Consider the following 12,233-nt stretch of genomic DNA (forward strand, 5'->3'; position numbering starts at 1 on the left):
GAAGGTGGCCTCAGAGGGCAATGAGATGACCAGGGCCAGAGGGACCACTGGGACCTGAGAGCCTGAACAGCTGTGAAGGCCCCTCTAGTTCTTGGTGAAGCGTGGCTGGGTGGCTGCTGAGATGGGTCCCTTCCCTTTCCTTACTCTCTGGTTTCTTCTTACAATAACTGCCAACCACCAAATGGGTCTCAGTCCCTTGAACCCAAGAGAAGCTAACAATGGGTCATACTTTCTATCAAGAATCTGAGGACTAGGTGGCAATTCAGTGTCCCCATAATATGTTAGCACTCTCACTTGAAGGACCTGGTTCTTTGACCTTAACAAGTTCTATGAAAAGAATTCTATATTTGCTCTCTGCAGTGAGCGAAATAACAAAAATGCAAATCTCTACTCTTCCCCTGTATGTCAAAGACATTCGTTTTCAAGGGAGTTCATTCTGAGAAGTGACCTCTGAGTAACAGTACAAGGTAGTGGACTGCGGCTTAGCTATTTTAAAAGGAAAGGGCATGGCTAACAGTATCTAACATTTACTGTGTTGTTCTGGAGGCTCTGCGCTGCATGTACATTACCTAATCTAATCCTCTCAGCAGCCCTTGAGGTAGGTATTAATCTTATTCCCTTTTTATGTGTTAGTAACTGACCAGAGGTCATCCAACTGGGAAGTCATAGAATTGGGATCCAAACTTAGTTTTCACTCCAGAGCTTGGGTTCCTAAGCAGTGTGCTGTAATGGCAGCAAACTCCCAAAAACACATTTTATCCAGTTGATGGGATATTTTCTGTTCCCAGGAATTTCTTCTACTAGCAGGTCTGAGTAGCTGAGCCTGTGGGCAGCTCCTAGGCCCTTCTGCAGGGGGCGCCAGCGACCCCCACACCATCTGGTGGAACCGGGGTGCTTTCTGCCCTCCACTGAGAAAATCACAGGGGATAATCTTCCTCTCTCAGTCTGCTCTTTGAACACGATAACCCAGATTTTTAGAATTCTCTACTTTTACCTGGTTCTTGCTTTTTGCTTCAATTTCCAAGAGATCCCAGGCTTCAGGCTTTTTTTCCACCCAGGGGAGAGAAGACATGATACGATATGATTTTATTAGATAAGAGGAATAGGCCCAACATGTGCAGCAGTTTTAAGATATCAGGTTGCCGGTAGCCTTTTGCCACAGTGGAACATTTCCAAAAATAAGAAAACAAGTCCCATGACCAGGTCTCTAACTGTGTTTCTCCCCAGTGGTATCAGACAGAAGCTCTGGAAAATGGAATACGTAATGTGTCATCCCCCAGTTGAGGTCTCACTGGCAGAAACACTAGCAAAAACACACATCTTTGCTATGATAATGTCAAGGACTTCTCATCTGTATGCCAGCTCCAGGGCCTCGGTCAACAGAACTGAATGGGAGAATGGCGGTAATTCTCCCAATTGTTCACTTTGGGGACGTTTTCATTCAGATGCTTATGTGCGTTTCACTTGATCCTTCTTACAACCTCAGCAGGAGGCTGGGTTCAGAAGGAGGACAGGTTTTCAAGTCAATCACCACTTCCAAGAAGGAAATCCAGGGATTTTTATTCTCTCCTAGCCACAGATTCACAACTACACCTGTTCTTTAGTTGTCTGTAATGCAAATAATGGTAATTATTTCAACCGATGTATATGGCACTGTATGTTTCACATAGATATATTTGCTTTACGTGCACCTTTGTAAGAACACACCTCTTGCTTATGGGCCAATCTCTGTCATTGTTTTAGTGTTCTCCCATCCAAGTACTAACTAGGCCCGACCCTGCTTAGCTTTTGAGATGGAACAAGATCAGGTGCATTCAGGATGGTATGGTTGTAGACTATTTTAGTGTTCTAATTGAAAAGCACACACAAAGAGCAAGAGAGAGGAGAGCACAGATTCTAGGGAAGGGGTGAGCCTGTGGGGGAAATAGTTTTCAGCATCACCTGGGGGATTCATTGAAAGTGCTGTTCTTTCCCTGGTTCCCTTGCTGCCTCTACCACCGCACCCACCCCAGGAGGAATCATTAGGATCGAGGGCATGTTGAATCCCTCAGATGCACTGGAGTGGAAAAAAATCTTGAGTCACTACAATATAAAACATTTTCAAAGAAACAGTGATACCTAGGTTTCTGGAGTGGATTACTTTTGTAACAGGTATGGTTCTCCATCCACACATTAAAGTATGCAAGCAATACCAAAATCTCTTTATTTTCCAGGAATCAACTAAATTTGACTTTGAGCCCTGATCTTCCAAGGCTCATGAGAAAATAGAATCTCAGTCATTTTGGGGGCTTCCCCTCCTTCCTATGGTCATGTCGCTGTCCAGCATATTCTGCAGAGTGGAGGTATCTGTGGAGGTGGAGGACTTGGTGTTTGTCTTCTGTCCCACAGGTTTTCACTAAGACATCCATCGTCCTTGGTCCTAGGGGATTTTCAGGACTGTTGGCATTTTGATGCTTCCAACCCACACTTAAGATGGAGCAATCTCTTGTAAGGTGGTTTAGGGGTCCTGTCTGCCTAGACATTACATGCACCTCTTCCTCTATGTGTCTTGCAGCCTCTTTCCTGCCCTATTCTAAGGGCTCCCTTGGTCTTCCGCTCTGGTGCAGGAACCTTTTTTCTAATCTAGGAAGGTTCCTTTTTCTCCTGCTATCCTTTATGCTTCGTCTAACAAACCTGTTATTTTTCTTCTTCCTTGCAAACTCTCTAAGTTCTACTGTGGGCTCAGGCTTCTGGAAACAAACCCCAGAAATTCTTAGAAGTTATTTCTACTTTCCGCCCACCATATGCCTCCCTTGAGCCCAAATGAAACTCAGAAACAGCTCCAAGTTTGAGTGAGAGAAACATGCAAAAAAAAAAAAAAAAAAAAAAATATATATATATATATATACACACACATATATATATAAATTAGTGACCCAAAATATTACTTTTTCACATTTTTAAACCCTCTTTACTTGGAATTCTCATTTCTAGTTTCCAAACATACCTAGAAAGATGTTTTTGGGCGGTTGCAGTGATCCTCTAAAACTTTCAGAATCAAGTTAATGCTGGTGAAATTTAAAATTTTAAACATAAATAATGGTGCTGATTAAAGCTTGGAGATTTAAGAGCTAGAAAGAGCATTGTTCCTGCTCTTACAATAAGAAAAAAGCTAGATAAACTGCAAAATTAACAACTTTCTTGAACCTGTTGGAGAATTGGTGTTATAGGCAAACAGCTAGCTTAAAACCAAGAGAAGGACAAAGGCCTGCAGTGGGGAAACAGAATTCAAGCATATGCTTACCTGGGACAGATGCTGCCAAATGCCATAAAAACTGGTAAGAAGATTAAGCTAGAAATGTTTAAAGAATTGCTAAAGGCCAAGTGTGGGCTAGCATGAGAGTGTGAAATCCCAGGGGCTGCAGACATAGGAGGATTCACACTCTCTTGTAGTTTTTTACACCAGGTATCACAGGGAAGATCAGGAAGACAATGTCCTGCAAGGTGCCAGCTAGAGAAGAGGAGCAGCAGTACTGCCCAAACACCACCCTGATACATCTCCTTTATCTTCCCTACCCAACACAGCCTTAATCTGCAGAGGGCAGGGGATCAAAACTGTATCCTGAAGGCACTGGTGGAAGCTGACTGCAGCTAGGAGAGGAGAAGTGGGGGTGAGGAGGGGGAGCTCCACACCTGGAAGACAGGCAGGAATACTTGCTAGGTCAGCACTACAGCTGGGGAAAGGGCAGAAGCCATTGAGACCCAGGTTTCCTGTGTCTGCCTAAGACTGAGGCTTTATGAGAACATAAGAGGTCACCCCTCTCCCTCTCCCTGCCACTGTGCTAACAAGAGCTGCAGTGGAATGCAGTTTGGAGAGCTACAAGGTACAGACTCTCTCTGGAGAGTTGCCCAGAGAGAAGACCCCAAACCAAGAGGGGAGACAGAAACAAAGTATTGCTAGAGGAGTTTGAAGCCTCTGGAGCACTGAGGGTAACCATAGCAGTAGCAAACTCCTGGTCCAACTCTAGACTAAAACCAGGCATGTGGCCAAGTGACATTTGATAAAGAGACTAATATGGATAGAAGGAAGCCAAGTGCTATTCATCAAGACAAGGAGGCCATGACCCTAAAGGCATTTTGGAGACCTTTGGGGGCTGCCACGCCCATGACGTCCAGAGTGCTAGGCCTGGAAATATTATCAGAGCAAACAGACAAAAGGAAATATTACAGAGCAGAAATCAATGAAACCGAAAATAGGAAAACAATATATAAAATCAATGAAACCAAAAGCTGATTCTGATAGTCATAAAATTGAAAAGTCACTGGTCAGGCTAACCAAGATAAAGAGACTGAAGACACAATTTACCAAAATCAGGAATGAAGGAAGGACGATCAGTGCTGATCTCACAGACGTTAAAAAGATAATAACAGATGACTACAGACAGCACTATGTCCATAACTTCAACAATTTAGATAAAATGAACCAATTCCTTGAAAGGCTCAAACCACTACGACTCACTCAAGAAGAAATACCTAACCTGAATTTGCCAATATCTATTAAAAAATTGAATTTGTAGTTTTAAAACTGCCAGAAAGGAACTGCTAACCTAGATGGTTTTACTGGCAAATTCCACAAAACATTTAAGCAAGAAATAATGCCAATTTTACACAGTATCTTCCAGAATATAGAAGAGGAAGGAACATTTCCCAATTCATTTTATGAAGTGAGCATTGCCCTAAGACTCAAATCAGCTTGCACATTGCAAGAAAACTACAGACCAAGATACCTCATGAACATAAATGCAAAAATTCTCAACAAAATGTTAGCAAATTGAATCTATCAATCTATAAAAAGGATAATATATGACCAATTGAGGTTTATCCCAGATCCCAGGAAAGAAAAGCTGGTTCAAATTAAAAAAATCAATCAGTGTGATTCATTATATTGTATATATTCATTTCAATGGGAACAAAAAAAAAATCTATGAAATTCATGAGAAAACTCTCAGAAAACTAGGAATAATAGGAGGGAATTTCCTTAACTTTGTGTAGGAAAGCTGTGAAAAATCTACAATTCACATCATACTTAAGGGTAAGATACTGTGTTTTCTCGTCTAAGACTGGAAATAAAGCAAGGATGTCCACTCTGACTATCCCTCTTCAACATCATACAGGAAGTAATAGCTAGTGAAATAAGCCAAGAAAAGGAAATAAATGGCACATAGATTTGAAAGGAAAAAGGTAAGACTGTCTTTATTTGAAGACAACATTATTGTCAGTGTAGACAGCTCCAAAAATCTACAAAAACACTCCTAGAACTAACAAGTAAGTTCAAAAAGGTCAATATATAAAAGACAATAATATTTCTATATTTTAGACACGAACAATTAGCATTTGATATTAAAACAATACCATTTACAGTTGCACTGAAAAAGGTAAGTACTTAGGAATAAATCTAACAAAGTATGTGCAGGGTTGATATACTAAAAACTACACTGATAAAAGATATTAAAGAAATCTAAATACATTGAGAGCTACACTGTGTTCATGGTTTGGAAGTATCAATGTCATTAAGATGTAAGTTCTCCCCAGTTTGATAATTCAATGAAATCTCAATCAAAACCCCAGTAAGCATTTTGTAAACAATGGCAGGCTAATTTTAAAACTTACATGGAAAGGCAAAGGACTTAGAATAGCCAAAATAATTCTGAAAAAGAAAAAAGTTAGAGGGCTCACACCAAAGGATTTCAAGACTTTTGCAAAACCTAAAGTAATCAAGACAGTGTTGAATTGGCTAACGGACAGACACATAGACCAGTGGAACAGAATGGAGAATTCATAAATAGACTCACAGAAATATTGCCAGCTGATTTTTGACAAAGGTGCCAAGGCAATGCAGTGGACATTGGATAGTCTTTTAAAAATAGTCTTTTAAAAAATATGTGCAAAAAAATGAACCTCCTCACACCCTAAACAAAAACTAATTCAAAATGGATCATAGACCTCAATGCAAAATGTAAAACTAAAAAATGTCTAGAGGAAAACATAGCAGAAAATTTGCGTAAGTTTGGATTTGGCAATGAGTTTTCAGATACACAATAAAAGCACAGTCCATAAAAGAAAAAATTTGATAAAACTGACTTTACCAACATTTAAATCTTCGCTCTGCCAGAGATATAATTGAGAAAATGAAAAGACTGGCATAGAGACAAGGCACAGATTGGAAAAAAATTTGCGAATCACATATCTGACAAACACGTGTGTCTAGAATATATGAAGACACATTAAAACTCAACAATAAGAAAAGAAACAACCCAATCTAAAAAATGGGCAAAAGATCTGAGCAGGTATTTCACTAAAGAAGATATCAATGGCAAATAAGCATATAAAAAGTTATTTAGTGTTTATCGGGAAAATGAAAATGAAAACCGTAACATGATAGTACTATATACCTATTAGAATTGCTAAAATTAAAAAAAATCTGACAGTATCAAATTCTGGTGAGATGCAAAGCAACAGGAACTCTCATGCATTGCTACTGAGCATGGAAAATGGTACAACAAAGTTAGAAGACAATTTGGCAATTTCCTATAAAGTTAAACATATACTTAACACATGATTCAGAAATCCCACTCCAAAGTATTTACCCACATGAGTTGAAAACTTACATTCATACAAAACTCAGGTAAGAATGTATTAATATAACAACTTTATTCACAGTCATCCCAAACTGGAAACAACCAAGATGTCCTTCAACAGGGTAATGGAAAAATGAATTATGATATAGCCATTCAATGAGCTGTTATTCAGCAATAAAAATGAATGTGCTATTGATTCACAAAACAACATGGATGGATCTTAAATGTATTTTGTAAGTGAAAGAAACCAGACCCCAAAAGGCTACATATTGCATGATTACCTCTTTACTACATTATGTAAAATGCATACCTATAGGGACAGAAAACAGGTCAGTGAATGCCAAGGCTGGAGAAAAGAGGAGAGGTTTTCTATAGAGCAGCTGGATGGGGTGATTTTTAGGGCGATAGAACTGTTCTATATACTATTGGGGTGGTGGGTACGTGGCTCTTTGCATTTGTTAGACCCCATAGAACTGTGAACTACAAGGAGTGAACTTAAACTCTATGCACAATAAAAAAAAATCAGTGAAGATGTGAGGGGTTATCCCAATAAGGAATGCAGAAAAAAAATCATTTGCTGAGCAGCAGCTTTTAAAAAGTGTCAAAGGAGTAGAACAAACAAACAGCAATAAATATAGTGTCATGACTCCAAAAAAGTTCTTGTATAATTTCTTCACTTTTGTCCACTGCCGTGCATTCTGTTCATGGAAGCTCCTGAACAGCAAGGCCTGTGTTTGTCTCCCTCTGTAGGCCCATGGCTTACAGCACAGTGTTTCTGAAACTCCAGGAATATGCAGATCAATCACCCTTTTAAGGAGAAAAACCTCCCATCGTTTTTCTAAGATGTCTAATGCTGACGTATTTCATCACTTTGTTTAAAAAATATGCTTAAATGTACAAATGTATAAATTTTTATGCTTACAATGCTTATACAGTTAAGAAACCATAACAAAATTATGAATTAGGAACAAAGGTCTGTAACCTCAATAAAGCTCAATATGATAGCATCAAACTGATGAAACTGAATCACTGCTCACTGTATGACACTGCTCCCGAGGCCTGCGGTCTGGACTTTGAGGTGGACAGGCATGGTTACTGCTGGGACTCAACGTTTCCCACCTTTATTCTCTCTTTTAATGACTACACAAAATTCATTTTTACAGAATACCCTCCTGTCATATAGGACAGCTTGAAAAAGTTGAGTATCAGTTCCCACATTAGCACATTCATAACGACTAGGGGACTTTGTGATGATGACGGCCGACTCTGCTGTCTTTTGTCCTGAGTTTTGCCTGCTTCAGAGGAAGATGCAAACACCACCCTCAGGTGGGATTTCAAAATCTTGCACCACTACACTGATCTGTTTTGAACTATCTGGAACTCCCTAAGGCTACGGTAATGCTTTCTACTGTGCTTTCAAGACTGAAAGAAAAATCACTTATTAGTGGATGGTTCAACCAGCGACTTAAATAGAAATTATTTTTAAAAACATGCCCGACACCTAATTCTGTTGATTACCTGTGATTTGGAGAAATTTGTGGCATTACAGTGAATAGTTAAGTTTCGTTAAGTCTGGAGGAATCCAACACTTTGCTATAGTTCTTATGAAAGTAAAAGATGCCTTTGAATTTTTGCAATGGTGCAGCCAGGTTGCTAAAGGTAGAGGCTGGACTCAGGCTGTGTCAGGGAAAGATGCTGATTGGCATATTTTTTCTGTAGTGCTGAGTGTGGCAGCTGGTTGGGCAGCTCAACAGACAAGATAGCCAAAGGTCGTCCCACCCCATAGTGCCCTGCAGGTGCCTCCAACACAAACCACGCCTGAGAAGTGAGTGCATGCGAGCCAGACCCTGGCAGCCCCAGTCACCAGCTGTCTAGTCCTTGTGCACATCACCAGCCTCTGCATTTTCATTTCCTCGTCAGCAATGCCAGTGAGGATAATGGCAATGAGTTTCACATGAGAAGATTCAGGTAACGTGCTTAGCGTGTAGGCCATGCTCTGTACTGTTGGCTCTTGTTATTGCCACACTTAACACACTGGGTTATGGTCACCCATTTCCTCTTTTTGCTTTAAACTCGACTGGTCTATTAGTCCTTGGAGGGCAGGGACCAAAACTTATTTCTCTCTATATCCACAGTCCTGAGTACACAGCAGTCAATCAATGTGTTTTGAACTGAAGAGAGGGAATAGAATTGGAAAATTGTTCAAGAGAGAGCAAATTGAAGAACGCGACCAAGCAAAGGGACAAAAATGAGTAATTTTCACTTTGGAGTGTAGGAAAGTAATATCTGTGTGCCACCTCAGGGTCAACCTCTGTGCCCATTATTTTCTCATCTCAATGCATTTAACAAATTATTCCTCACAGTTTCTTTGGGCAGTAATTCTGTAACTACAGTTGTTTTCTTTCCTACAAAATAGACCTCAGTGGTAATAAGCAAGCCAATTGCTAAAAAGTCTTACCCTGAGGTGATGGAAATGTTTTTGATGGGGGTGTTGGATGCATATCATATATCTGTAACCTTCAATTTGCACACTTTATTGTATGTATGTTATACCTCAATACAAAATTTTTAAAAGCCCTTTGCCCATCAATAGATTCCTTCCAACACATGTTTGCAAGATCACCACTGCTACCCTGGCAGTTCCTTTCCTGGTACCTGCCAACCCACTGCTCCCAAGGCAGCCTGTATCTACTTAGCATCTAATCACAGGAAATCTCCTGCTACTCACTTTGAATAAGCAAAGTCCTCAAGGCTTTGAAACACTGAAGCTTTTTGTTAAAAAGCACCCAAAATTAATTTTCATATAATCTATCCACCAGAGGGAGCCAACAAAGCCAGAATAATAGGAACATTCTGACCTTAGCAAGCCATGAATCAAGATTTTCAAACAATGACTGCAGAGTTTAGACACAAGCAATTACCAAATTGCTTGGTTCCAAGGAAGGCACGTGAAATTTTACTGAAGTCAGATTTCATTCATGGCTTTATTTTTCTCAACAGTAGACATGTTGTAACAATAGGAGGCAAATAACTTTGAGGTGTTAACACTAATAAATAATGCCTAGTAAGGCTATGGGCATGAAAATGAAAATAGCTCACCTTTAAAAAACACTTTACATATTCTGAAGAATTTTGAGTTGGAAATGTGAGTGCTGGCAATTCTTCCCCTTAATATAAGAATTTAATTTATAAATATAGTTAATGCCCGTAGGAGATGAAAAAATAGTTTCCATTGCACCGATGCGGGGTCCCACTAGCATATATGCAAATTAGAAAAAGGCACACTCGGGAGGTCTGGGAACGGTTTGGCGGACAGAGCATGGGATGGATTGCAGACCCCACTTTCCCATTAGACAGCTCTGTGTGAGGGTAACATCCCGCTGTGGCAGCCCCGAGTCTGGGCAGTGGTGGCTCCAAGGGCATACTTGAGAGAGTTTTTAATCCTACCTTTTTCCCGTTCTTTGGAAAGTAAGAACAATGATATTTTCTTTATCTAATGTAAAACAACTTCAAAACTAGTTGCCTACCTGCTTTCTTCCAATCAGAATGGCAACCCAAGTTCTTCCTGTAGAGAAATTCTGGCACCACCACTGAACTATGGAAATAACCACTTTCCATCCTGTTCTCTGCTTCCAATCTACCTTGCTGGAAAGGTGTTGCTCGTAATTCCCAAATTGCCTTTTTCTTTATACTTTCCATTTCCCGATCACTCCCTAGTTCCTTACTTTTATAACCACTATCTCCTCCAGATTTTCTCACTGGTTACAATTTTTTTTTAATAGGAGGAAACTGAAACCAGGCATTCATTTAAACATCTTCTATGGGATCATTTCTCAGTCTTACCTTATTTGATCTGATGACAGCACTCAACGCTGTTGATCACTCTTTCCTTCGGAAATAATTTCTTCATTTGCTTCCAGAACATAGCTCTTTTGCTTCTCCTCCTTCCACCCTGGCTTCTTCTCAATCTCCTGCATTGGTTCCTGCTTGTTTTTCTGACGTCTAAGCGTGGACAGTGGCAAGCCACCCTCTGCTCTGTTCTGTCTACACCCTTGTCTAGATGATCTCACCCCACGTCAATCCCAGACAACTCCCCAGTTTATATCTCCCCTAGCCTCTGCCCTAAACTTCACACTCGTGTTGAACTGCCCACTTAACATCTCCATTTGGAGGTTTAAAGGCATCTCAACTGAGACATGCTCAAATCAAACTCTTAATTTTCCCCTTCTGTGTGCTCCTCTCATCATCTTTCTCACCTGAGCTAATGATGCGTCTCTTTTTAGTTGCTCATGCCAGCAACCTCAGAGTCTTCCCTGGCTTTCTCTCACTTTCTACATCAGCAAATGCTGTTGATTCCAGATGTGAAGTATGTCCAGAATTTGGCTACTTTATACCACCTCAACAGCCATCACTCAGGTCTAAATCACAGCGTCATCTCTTGCCTGGATTATTGTGATATTTGATAGTCTTCTAAGTCACTTCCTGATTCGCTCAACCAGAGTTGACTGTCTTCACCACGGTGAGAGAGATCCTGTTGTAACAGAAGTCAGGTCCTGCCTCTCCTCTGCATGGCACGTCCCATCTCACAGAGTGAAACCCAAGGGGCTTAACTGTGCCTGTGAGGCTCTATGTGGTCAGTCCCCTGTTGTGTTTCTAATATTGCTCACGCATTCCTGTCCTTGCACCTTCTTTGAGCATGCCAACCTGCTCATGCCATCTACATCTTTGCATTTGCTGATCTCTCTGTCGGTGTTTGTCCTTCAGATGTCCTCAGGCTTGCTCCTTCAGCTCCTTCAGTCCCCACGCCGAAGTCATCCTATCAGGTAGGACTTCCCTGATGCAGTATATTAAATAACACCTGCATTCCTATCACTTTCTGTCTGCCTTACCCTGCATTATTTTTCTTCATAGCACTTCTCTCCATTGTATGTGGATGTGTTTAGGTATATATGCATATAGCATATATATATTTGTGTGGGTATATATAATATATTTTTGTCCATTTGTTTAATTATTGTCTGTTTCCCCCACCAAGAATGTAAGCTCTATCATAAAAAGTATTTTGTGTCAGTCACGTTATATCCTCAGTGCCTAAAACAGTGCCCAGCACATAGCAGGTGTTTGATAAATATTTGTTGAATGAATGTTGAATGAATCTAGGCAGTTTATATACTAAGAGTTATATACAATATGTAAAATAAAATGTGTTAAACTTTGCCTTAAATTTTCCTGTGTTGCCCAAGCAGAATTGGGCATCTTGGAAAGCATTTAAAGGAGTACAGTGTTTATGCTTGGAGCACAGTGGATACCACATGAATATTTGATGAATGGTGGAATGAAATCTGCCATCTTTGTGCTTGAGTAGATTGCCTGAAGGTAATTGGGCAAAACAGGAAGCTACAAATCATCATTTAACCCTTTGTTGTTGTGTTGAATCACAAAACATTATATTTACTACATATTGTGGTTACTAATTGCTATCAAATGCTATTACTAAACAGGAGTTGTACACATGTTATGTGCCCATCCAAATGAGCATATTAGGAATGTCATGGTTCATTATCGCTGATGCCGAAGAATCCAGACTGATGTCTTATGAGGGACTACCCACCAGGG

This window comes from Eulemur rufifrons, chromosome 18 (genome assembly GCF_041146395.1).
Source record: "Eulemur rufifrons isolate Redbay chromosome 18, OSU_ERuf_1, whole genome shotgun sequence".
NCBI classification, from domain to species: domain Eukaryota; kingdom Metazoa; phylum Chordata; class Mammalia; order Primates; family Lemuridae; genus Eulemur; species Eulemur rufifrons.